The sequence below is a fragment of the Protomyctophum parallelum genome, assembly GCF_964188405.1.
Source record: "Protomyctophum parallelum genome assembly, chromosome: 1".
Lineage (NCBI taxonomy): Eukaryota > Metazoa > Chordata > Actinopteri > Myctophiformes > Myctophidae > Protomyctophum > Protomyctophum parallelum.
Window position 1 is genome coordinate 80,205,172 of NC_139697.1, and position 12,267 is coordinate 80,217,438.

The 12,267-nt window shown below is 41.2% G+C and overlaps 1 protein-coding gene across 1 annotated transcript in view; it reads left to right on the top strand.

Moving 5' to 3' along the window:
• The window catches only part of LOC310858918 (CXADR-like membrane protein), a 121,737-nt gene that overhangs the window by 90,145 nt on the left and 19,325 nt on the right, over positions 1-12,267 (top strand). The window lies entirely within an intron of this gene.

Genomic DNA, 12,267 nt, shown 5'->3' on the forward strand with positions numbered 1-12,267 from the left:
TGGTGCTCTCCATTAGACGAGATGTGTTTTGGCACCGAGTCGCCCACATTGTTTTAATTTAGGTCTTTGGGAGGTGTAAGAATATAGGGGAGCAAGAACTGTATAGGGAGGGGAGGGGAGAGGAGAGGAGAGGAGAGGAGAGGAGAGGAGAGGAGAGGAGAGGAGAGGAGAGGAGAGGAGAGGAGAGGAGAGGAGAGGAGAGGAGAGGAGAGGAGAGGAGAGGAGAGGAGAGGAGAGGAGAGGAAGCATCCTGACCATTCATCTGGTTCCAATCAGTTTACCTCCTCATGCTTCCTGCGTACATACCTGCATCAACGTAGGAGAGGAACTGTGATACACGCGCGCGCGCGCGTGTGTGTGTGTGTGTGTGTGTGTGTGTGTGTGTGTGTGCAACTGTGCACGTGTGTGTGTGTCTGGGCAGGTTATGGACTCTATACTATATGTGCCAAACTTATGCCTGTGTGTGTGTGTGTGTGTGTGTGTGTGTGTGTGTCGTGTGCATGCCAGCATAATATTGAGGTCCAGTGTCCATGTTGGGGTCCACTACCACCATGCCTCTACAGTACATACTCCATCTGTGTGTAGACCTTTACACCACCTGCTGAGGCCTCTTCCTGCCTCTCGGTCACCCATCTGCTGTGTGTGTGTGTGTGTGTGTGTGTGTGTGTGTGTGTGTGTGTGTGTGTGTGTGTGTGTGTGTGTGTGTGTGTGTGTGTGTGTGTGTGTGTGTGTGTGTGTGTGTGTGTGTGTGTGTGTGTGTGTGTGTGTGTGTGTGTGTGTGTGTGTGTGTGTGTGTGTGTGTGTGTGCGTGTGTGTGTGCGTGTGTGTGTGCGCACACATTTTCTTCAAATAATTGTAGTGTCGTAAAAGTACAATATTTGGATCTGAGATCTAGTGTAGTAGAAGTGAAAGTATTGGAAATACTCAAGTAAAGTACAAATTACTCAAAGTTGTACTTAAGTAGGCCTGCAATACTTAAGAAAATAAATACTTAGTTACTTACTGCTTATTGCATCTATTGTACCTGCAGTGGATCTGATGGATTGAGTGTTTTCTTGTTAATCAGCTTGTTAATGCTGGCTTTCTTTAACTGCTATAATTGTAAGTGTGATTGCAGAAATAAAAAACCATTATAATATATATATATATATATTATATGGCCTTTATAATTAATATATGCTTTTAGTGGGATCAATTTTATAAATGCAATTTCCACACTCAATCCCGAGGAGGCTACATTGCATATGAGCTCTCACTATATACAAACCCTGTCACTGAAATCATCCCTAATAGTTACACTTGTAACAATAAAATGCATATTAAAGCTGCACTATGTAACTTTCCTCTTCTACCACGGATTTGAACCAGTTTTTCTGCTGAAACTGTGCTGAAATTCTTACCAGTGAGCTAATAGAGCCTGCCTGCTTACTCTGGGGATAAATTGATTTTTGACCATCAGGTCAAAATGCTGTGTCAGATCCTGACGTGACCTTTGACAGCATCTAAATGTCTCAAAAGAAGAGCACGGAGACAAAATACAGCCTCCCCAACAAGTCATATTGTATTAACATGCAGATTGGACAAAATGTTTTTATTCATTGAAAATAAGTTAGTGCTGCTTCAACAATGCTTATTCAGTGTAACATGTGTATCACATTTCAAATGCATTTAATAACTTAAATACGAATACATTGGACATAATAAACTACAATTTAATACAAGGGACTTAAAACGAGCCGTGTAAACGTGCATGTAATGGAATTGGAACAGCCGAACACAATAGTATATGGTTATCCTGATATGAAGTGCTGTTGGGGGCCGGTCCCCCCGGTCCGCCAGTAGCCCGTCTATGATGTAGACGACGTCAGAAGTGTGTGTCAAGAGGAGACTTTGGCTTATAGCTATTCCTTTCCGGGAGCGTTGCAGAGAGACGTGGCTGCCAGCTTCCACTCCCCCGTGGTTGCTGTCTCGAGGTTCTTCAAAACAAAACCCCCATTCTGTCATCTAAATATTTCCTACTATTCAAAACAATGTTGATGATTTAGCATATTTTTCACTGACACAGTGAACAGTGGTGTTATTTCGTCAACATTCTGCATCGTCCCAATCCCAGGAGGAGAAGGCTGTCGTTGGAACATGTCATTCCCAATTTCCAAACACCATTATTCTCCTTTCATTCCAGATTTAAATGCTCGGTCGCACGTCCACGTCTAATGTTGAAAATAGCAGGTCTACAAGCACAACACGTTGCGACGCAATGTGAGCTTGTAGATCTGCTATTTTCGGTATGCAAGTAACGCGACAGCACCGGGTGGCTGAACTAAGTATAAATCAGGGATTTGAATCTTCTTAGCATACAGAACCGATATAATAGACAACACTGCATGCCAGAGAGCCATGCTTATATACTGTACACCATGTCACACGTCCCAGAGACACTTATTAGCTCTGACGCAGGGCCTCCAGGAAATGAAGCATTGACTATAATGCTGTATGTTTCCAATTTGTCAGGGCGTATTTGCTGCAATATACTTTCCTATTGCCAAGCCCAACATGAGAGACAATATACCTCATATTAAATTCTATCTCTTTTTGTTCTCTATACCCAACTCAATTGTGGGGAAAAAATCCCCCTAGTTCAGTTTCGGCACTACAATGAAAGGGAATCCAACAAACTCAACCATTATTATCTCGTTCCGTCAAAAGCCCAAGCCGCCACACACGATCTCCCGCGTCCCGGTTCCCATATTAAAATTGCAGAATGTAAAACAAATGAGGGAAACAGAATGTCAGATTGAAGACGTGGGTCGATTAGACTTAAACGGCTCCACGTGTGCGACTGGAAGAGGACGGATGCAAGCCTCTAGTCTACTCTAGCCTACATATCGTCCCTGTCAGGCCGAAACCTCACATCTCTATGTTTCAAATGTTTGTTTATTTTACGTACAGTAATGCCCTACTTCCTCATGCTTCCAGTGTTGCACACAAAAGTAGTGAAAATAAACGATCTACAAGTTGTAGCCTTGTTGTAGATCGACTATTTTCACTATTTATAAATGTTTTTTTTATATAACTTCAAAATAACTTTTCTTTACTGGACATACAAGGTTTTCACCCGGCAGTGACGATATGTTTAACAAGCACAGATCACTCTGGTTTATTTAAAAGAGCTTCAGACAACAAATGACTAATCAACGTTCTGCTCCACTGCAGCTCCATATTGTTCTAATTAAGCCTCAGACCTCAGCCCTGTGCTATTTTTTATTTTTGCAGCCATGAAAGGGGTTCTAGTTCATGGATGGTGTGAGTGCCGTCCAGCTAACTACACCACCCCAATTAGTCATGTTTTTACACCACACTGTCTGCAGTGTTTAGACCTGAGTTTTTACAGCCTCCTTGAAGGTAGTAAAAACCTCTCTGTCGAGGTGGTGGAAACCTCACATGTCCACAACGGAATGACTCTACTTTCCAGCAGTGGTGGAAAGTAACTAAGTGCATGTACTCAATTACAACTTATGAAATGGGACATTCTACATGCTTACTAGTATATTTTGATGGCAATACCAATGCCATTTTACAAAAAGTAAAACATATGAGGATCAGTACCATCACTGCTTTTCGGGATTCGAGTTCAAAAGTATACGCAGATTGACATGCTTTGGAGCTTGGTCCTCGAGTGTGACGTCGTTCATTTAGGGGGCAAAGAAAAAGCCCAACGTTAGAATATGGAGATAAGAGGTTTCTGCGTCGACAGCGAGGAAAAGAATGTCTGCAGTATGCTCTGTCAAGCTGCCCCGGGGGCTATTGCATTAGACTTAATGAAAACCAAAACTATGCTGTGGCTTATGATAATAGGCAAAGTTGCACATCAGCCAAAGAAGGAAGCCAAGTGAAAAAAGAGGGGTTCGTTTGCGCGGAGACGGGGAAAAAAATAAAAAGTAATCTTGCACATTCGCTTTTACACACACACACACACACACACACACACACACACACACACACACACACACACACACACACACACACAGAACACATGACAACACACATTAAATGAAGCATTTGAGTCCACGCAATTAAATTCTAATTAGTTCATATATCAATCATACTGAGGTTGTGCTGTGCAATAAGAAAATCTTTACGATACAATTCAATACATTCTTTGGACCACATGTGGCCCAGCTGCCCATTAATTAGAGACTAAAGGAGACAATATTCTGCTAGTTTGTGGTTCGGTGTTTTTTTTTTTTTGGACAGGGCTGTGTGAACATGTTGAAAGCGACCAAACATCATTAGCGTGCTAACATACCACTGGTGTCTGACCTGACATCGTCTCTGTCGGGTGGAAACCTCATATATCCCCCCAAAAAAGCCTGTTTCTTTTCAGGATTGAAAATTAAAAAACTGCAACAGTAGCAAATCCGCAAGTTCGAAACGTGGCGCGAATGTGACGCTGTATTATGATCAAGTACAGTAGGACGTTAATTTACGGGGGTGGAAAAACACAAAAAGTTTGAATATGGAATGGAGATATGAGGTTTCTGCCCGACAGCGACGATATCAAGACAGCTTACATAGTATTTCTGGAGTGTCCAAGAAGCCCTGGAATGCTACTTTCAGCCTATTACACACACACACACACACACACACACACACACACACACACACACACACACACATGCACACTCACACACGCACGTGCGCAAACATGCACAGTCAGCGTTATGTTCCACTTAATGGGAACAAAAGTCGCCAATTGCAGCAAAAAAGCACTTAGCAGTTCAAAAAGTATATATCATATTGATCTGTGAAGGTCAGTGTTTTGGTGCTGGCTGGCAGGAAGTGTCTTCTACAGTCTCTGCAGGTTCACCTACAGTAAATCAGGAAGTGTCTTCTACAGTCTCTGATAGGTTCACCTACAGTAAATCCTCACCAGTCTTCACCACTATTAATAACGTGCTGGTAGATATGCCTGTCACATTATTTCATAAACGCTGGTTATATTGTTGCATAATTGTCGTCTATGTTTTTTCTTTTTTTCGTAAATAAAAGCCCTATATGTCAGGTCTTCTCAAAGTGGGTGCGGTGATGCAAGTCCATGTGGTGCAGAATACTTTGATAATTGAAATGTAGTCAATGTCACTACAGTTTAACCACTAGGGCTGCATTTTGCGTGTCTTAAGTACCAGGTCTTATTACCTAACGTGAGTAAACTAAAGACCTGGAGGCGTGATCAATGCTCTTTGGAATAGCCAAATGGCATTGATCACGCCTCCACGTCTTTAGTTTACTCAAGTTAGGTAATAAGACCTGGTACTTAAGACACGCAAAATACAGCATATATACTGTACCTCTATGCTTAGTAAAATGGACCCGAGTTAAACTGTACTTGCTGCATTCTTTTGCAGCAGGATAGTGAGCCTACTGTTAGTACTGTACTACTACAGTACACAATTAAGTCTCTTCGCCAAAAATAGCAGATCTACAAGCTCACAATGTGTATTTTTGGTATAAAGTTGTTTTCAATCTGTCCTAATGGAAACAAATGTTCTCTCCAGTTGTCCCTGTGACAATTGGAGACAGTTAATATGACAATATTCCTGCAAAGGTGTGGTAAAGTAACAATATAATTCATGGTGCCGTAGATGAAAAGGTTTTTTACACGGGTGACTTGAGACAAAAATGTGTGAGAACCACTGCCCTATGTCATTATACTACCCTGACACACAAAAAGTAGATCTACAAGCTTACATCGCACCACATTGCGACACATTATGAGCTTGTAGATCTGCCATTCTTGCTAAAAAGAAATTGAAGTGAAAAGTAACAGTTTTGGACATGCGCGGTTTCCACCCAAACTAGACGAGATATGAAATGTAGCGCAGCATTATCTGAGCTGCTGACGATGGCATCTTTTTTTATTTGACTTGATCACAACTTCATAGCCTAATTAATCTGAGCTAAGTCGAGGGACAATTTACTGTATGAAATGTAGCTCTCAATATATCCATGTGAACTACATCACGTTCCTTCTGGTGATGCCTTCTTAGCGCCGACATGGCAGTAACAGGGTTATTGCCCTGTTTATGCGGCTTACAGTATGTAAAGCACTTTTACAAAGTGTCTGTTTAGGAAATGTGCGATACAAATGAATGTGCCTTGCCTTGCCTACAGTGACAGAACCATATGGACAGGGAATTACTACTATGTCCTAATTGTATCATTAAGCCTCCTAGGGTTTCTTCCTGCAATATTAAAAAAATATTTAGAAAATAGCTACAAGCTACAAGTCTATTTTCAAATGGCTGAAATGTATGTACTGTAGGACTGAAGTGGTTAATGTATGTTTTGTAATAATAATGAAAATCTACAAAGTAACTAGTAACTAAAGTTCTCAAGTAAATGTAGTGGAGTAGAAGTAGTCCTACAATATTTGGAACAGAGATGTAGTGTAGTAGTACAATAATTGGAACTTTGGAAATACTCAAATAAAGTTTAAATACATCAACATTTTACTTAAGTACAGTACTTAAAAGTGCAGTAAATGTTACTTTCCACCACTGCCCATGAGCTAGATGTAAATGTATGGACATTACAGCATAGCAGACAGTATCACCATGCTCCTCTAGATGTAAATGTATGGACATTACAGCATAGCAGACAGTATCACCATGCTCCTCTAGATGTAAATGTATGGACATTACAGCATAGCAGACAGTATCACCATGCTCCTCTAGATGTAAATGTATGGACATTACAGCATAGCAGACAGTATCACCATGCTCCTCTCAATCAGTAATTTGTTCTGAAAATGGACACACATTAGGCTTTTGGGTTGAAATCATATAAAAAAAGGTGTCATTGATTATTTTTCTCATTGAGGGAAGATAATGAATACATTTCCGTAGCCTTTTGAGCCAGAGTATTTGATGAACACACAAGTAAATGATGCAGTTTTGAAAGTGTCTTTGATTGTTTCAATTAAGGACACGTCAACATGATTGAAGACAGGGCAACAGATTATTTTAAATGCTGGAAATAATGTGGAAAAGCAGTACAAATGCATTCTCATAGACAATATAGACCCTTATAAACTCACCCAAACCCTGTGTAACACAATACATCAGTCTACATTTAATTTCACAGTTAACAGCAGAGAGGCGTCTAGAACATTGCAAGGTATAGGCTAGCTGGTTTCATATGGACGGACCACATCAGAAATGTGGTCCTCTATGGGGACCTACCACGGGTCACAGACAAAGTCAGAGAGAGAAGGATGAGGCTGACACTGCGTTACTGCATCAGACAGCCGGAACTAGAGGCAAGCAGACTGACTATGGGTACGACAGCCAGTCTGTGAACAATGTCATCAAACTTAGCTACCTACACACTAAACGCAAGTGTTTAGGTTATAAACACTCATTTGTAACACTTTTTAAATGTGTCACAGTGTTTAGATTATAAACAGAAGAACATGTTTAATCGCCAGTAACACTTTTTAAACACATGAACGTGTTTAGTTTTTACAATCAAAGGGATTTACAGTGTAGAATTTGAACCCATTGAGCTTTTACCATTGAGCTAATAGAACCTGCCTGCTTGCTCAGGGGATACATTTCATCTTGACCATCAGGTCACAATTTGTGTCAGATCCTGTGTTAGGTGAGACACAATTTAAATGTCCCAATAGAAGAGCAGGGAGACAAAATACAACCACATCAATTGTATTCATTTATTGTATTAACGTACTCTACCAATACAGATTGGACAAAATTAGATTTCATTCATTTAGAAAAAGTTACATAATAGTGAGGCTATCATGATTTATGTTTAATACCAATAATGTTCAACTGACCACAGTGAAATTAAAAGGCAACATTATAGCAATGCAGCTCATGATCCTCCCAGGCAGGAGTCATGCTTAGTTCACATCTACTTTATGACAAAAATAAAAATCTAATCTCCAACATGATCATGAAGGAAGGGGAAAGCAATTAGAAGACTATATGGACAGCTGAGCTCACAGGCATACTGTACGTTTGATGGCTTTCCTTTCCCCTCAGACCAGAGCTTTTACAGTGGTTCACAAACTTTTCAGCTCAAGGCCCAAAAGATAAATCTAGTGTCTTATCTCCCCGGGACCCAAACGTACAAAAATACATTATGAATTAACAATTTTGTTGCTCTCGGGCAGAATTTATCTTTTTGTGGGGTTTTTTTCTTGAATGAATGTCCCACTTAATCAAAAGTCGCGTTGCGACCAAGACCTAAATTAATTGTCTTTGCTTACGAACTTGTAGATCTGCTACTTTTGCCATTATTGAATTTGAATCCGGAAAAGTAACTTTCCTCGTCACCCGACAGAGATGATTTAAGCCCTTTTTCAAAAATAGTGAAAATATTCTATCTATTAGCTCACAATGCATTACAATTGTTGTGAGTGTGTGCTATATTCACATTTCGTTTTTCTTTTAATGGTATCATTGCCTAGTCCTTAAAAATAAATAAAGTGTTTTTCATTTTATGGGGAAAATCTTTTTAGTAGGAAAACGTAAAAAAGGGGGGGTGGGGTATTTAATCAGGACCCATAGAAATTGGTCAGTGAACAGAAAATCACACCCATGTGAAGCGAGCGGTGCCTTTTATTATGATGATGTTATGTATAGACACACATGATGTCACATGACGGTAACCACAGCAACCGTGCTGCTATACAGACTAATAGACACCCAGACAGACACAGTCACACGTTGAATCGCTTAGCGCTGCTCAGACATGTAGTCCCGACCCGTTGCGTAGGAAATCCTTCTTCTCTATCATACAGCAGGAGTGTGTTGGAGGCATGGGTGAGGTGCTGACTCTGCCATATGTGAACGAGCTATGCGGGCCATGTGACCTTGGACAGTTTGAAGGGTACACAATGTAATTGTACGGTAATTAAACCACTTTAAACCCTTCTAGTCTTTAAGTGAAGCGGACCTGAGCAGTGTGTAGTTGGACCGCTTCTTTACCTCTACGCAGTGGTGGGAAAAAGTTCTGGTTAAATATATACATAATAGGCCTAATATTAGGGGTCCTTGGAGCACCACTGACATAGCATCATACCTTGTTCAGAAAACTGTTCTTCAGGTCAGGTCTTAATAGGTTAACTGTGTAGATTGGCGTCTCTGAGATAAATATTTTTCGTATCAAACGTGGGGGTCTGTTGCCTTGCCTGTAATGCATATCAAAGCGGGGGTCCTTGAAATGAAAGAAATGGTTGAGGACCACTTCTCTCTCTAGGAGTCACAGGGTGACATGCTGACTCGGTGAGAGCAAGCAATGCGGGGGACGTGATGATGATGACGGTGTGACTTTGGAGACTTTTGAAAGGTGCAGGGTGGTTGGGTGCCACTGTAATTGGTCCAGCTGGGGGTCCGTGGCTGGGGTAGGAGGAGGAGGGGATGGTGAGGCACGTGTCATCTTCACAGAGGAGGACACGTGCTCCATGCAGCCTCTCTTCTCCTCTTCCTCCTCCTCTTCCCAGCCAATCAGCTCTGGCCTTTTTCCGCTGATAATGACACATGGGCCGGTGTGCGTGGGTGCGTGGGTGGGTGCGTGCGTGCGTGCGTGTGTGCACTTAACCCACTAAGACCTTAGATCGATTCTACAAATGTCTTCTAAATCCCAACAGTTTTCTGTTGGGACCCCCAGAAGCAAAGATTTGAGATAAAAAGATTTGCACACATTTTCACAATTTAAAAGAAAATAGCATATCTACAAGCCCATAGCGCTCACGAACACAATAGGTGCGTTCACACTCACAAACACACGCACAGTAGTACACGCATGTGCACGCGCAGACGTTCTATTTTTGTCTCGGTCATCCAAAAGTGGGGACAGATGCTGGCAGCCACACCAGCCCAGCTCATGCATTTGATCACTGTCCAAAGAGGGATAAATACATAAAAGGAGGAACAATTGCACGCTTTAGTGTTTTAGCCACCGTTCCCCAGTCAGTCTCTTCTTTAGTGTTTTATCCCCCTTTCTGGGCCAGTATCACGGTCAGCCCTGCTGTGGTTGGAACCCTGTGGAATCGTCAGCGATAATGTCACTCTAAAGAATGTGAAAAATGGAACCAAATGGACCCTGTCGGGTCCATTAGGTTCCATTTTGCACATTCTCAGAGTTATGAATGGATACATTTATTACTGAGGATTTCTACTGTGTAAGCTAATATCCCCTTTGGATTCTGCCCATCATCAAAAATCTGTACAGGCTCATTGGTATGAACTTCATGAAAGAAATTCGTCTGCTTACAAATGACTGATTTTGAGGCTACTGTAATATGTGATATTTATCAATGGAGGCTTAATTCAACCTGCAAGTGTATTGCATCTTTTTAAAACCCTGACAAATGTGTTTTAATTGTAATACCGATATAGCAACTTAAAGCCTGCTACGTTGGTTCCATCGATTCACAATCACAATGGAACACAATCGCTTATGATTGATTGATCATTAAAATAATCATGCTCTGAAAATGCACGGAGCAATGTAAGCTTATAGATCTACACTGTTGTTTTACTATTTGATGTACAGCAATGTACAGTATATAGCGTTTAGTCTAAGTGGTTAGGACAGTAAAAGGACATATGAATACATCAATACAATTAAAACCTATGTTGAAAAGAGCAAATAAAAGAATAACATTACAGTGCATGGAGAAATGGTTAGAAAACATCAGTAAAAGTCAGCGGAAAACAAAATGCTCTTTAGCTTTGATTTAAAGGGTCTGAGAGTTCTGGCAGAAACTGCAGTTTTCTGGAACTTTGTTCCAGATATGTACGCGTGTATAAAAACGTGTTTTAGTGGCGCGTGGGTTCATAAAAGCAGACCTGTCCCAGATGATGTGAGACGTATGGCTGTTTGATGATGTACTGTGAAGGTTGCACAAGATCAGAACTGTATTTTGGTCCCTGAAATAAATTATTTGACAGACAGCTGGATGGAGAGCCCAGTGTAAAGACCTGAGAACTGCAGTGATACTTTCTTCGGGTATTAGCAGGGATTCAAGCACCTCGTTCTGTTCTGAATCGATTGCAGTTGTCTGATCAATTATTTTCCCAGGGAGAACTGTAAAGACATCGTGGTCGAGTCTACTGAAGATGAATGCATGTTTTTTTTCTCCCCTCTCTCTAAGAATCATGTCTGAGACATAAGTCCTACAAATCCTTGATATATTCTGGCGATAGTACTGTAGGTATAGGCTGACTTTGCAAATGCCTTCATGCGGCTGTTGAAATTCAGATGTTAAGTCTATGACTACACCAATATTTCTGGCTCGGGTTGTGGGTTTTTAACAGTAGAAGGCAGTTTATGTGAAATGGCTGACTCATCGGTCTAACATCACAACATCTTCCGTCTGGATTTAACCAGGTCTTCAGTTTATGACCATGCATATCAGAATCTATTATGCTATAAGTCAGGGGTCCTTGGAGAGGTTCCAGGGGGCCCCAGCTAAATGTATTACGCAGCATCAGAATCATTCAAAGTAATTCAAAAATAGCAGATATACAATTAAAAAATGTCTCAAAATTGTTTGCTTCTCTTCTGGTGTTATCTGACACAAAAGACGTGGGTCTACAACCAAATACATCTCAATTTGGGGTTCCTCAAGAACCAGTGTGCTAAGTGACATTTACATTGATAAGTATGTAAATTAATTGGGAGGCCAATCAATAAGAAGGATGACACTCCGCTAGTCCGTTGGGGGAACTATAATAACCAATGAGTGGCTTGGGAATTACCTTCCTGCTTGACAGAGAACATCCATTATTTTGTTGCAAGAACATCTCCCTCTAGTGGCTGATTGTTGTATTAATTAGATTGACAATCCCAGGGCAGAAGGGAAAACGCCCTACTTGATCACACTACAGTGTCACACAAAAGCATCAAAGTAGCAGATCCATAAAGGCTACTTTTGTGTGGCAAGAGACGATGGGCTCTATCTTCGTTCGAGCATTCTAAATACACTATTTGGGGATTTAGCAGTGGGGAAGGGGCGTTGCCGCACTAAAGGGGCTATTTTGGTCACCTGTCTAAACCCTAAAACCCATTACATTATGCATCCCTAAAACACCTCCGCCACCGTCACATTATGCATAGGTGTGGTCTGGGCGTTACAATAATGAAACCAATCACTGTGCCACATGCCTTTGCCTTTAAGAGATCAGATCTAGATCTTTAAAAAAAAAGATCTCTTATGCGTTGCCCGTTATGCCCATTATA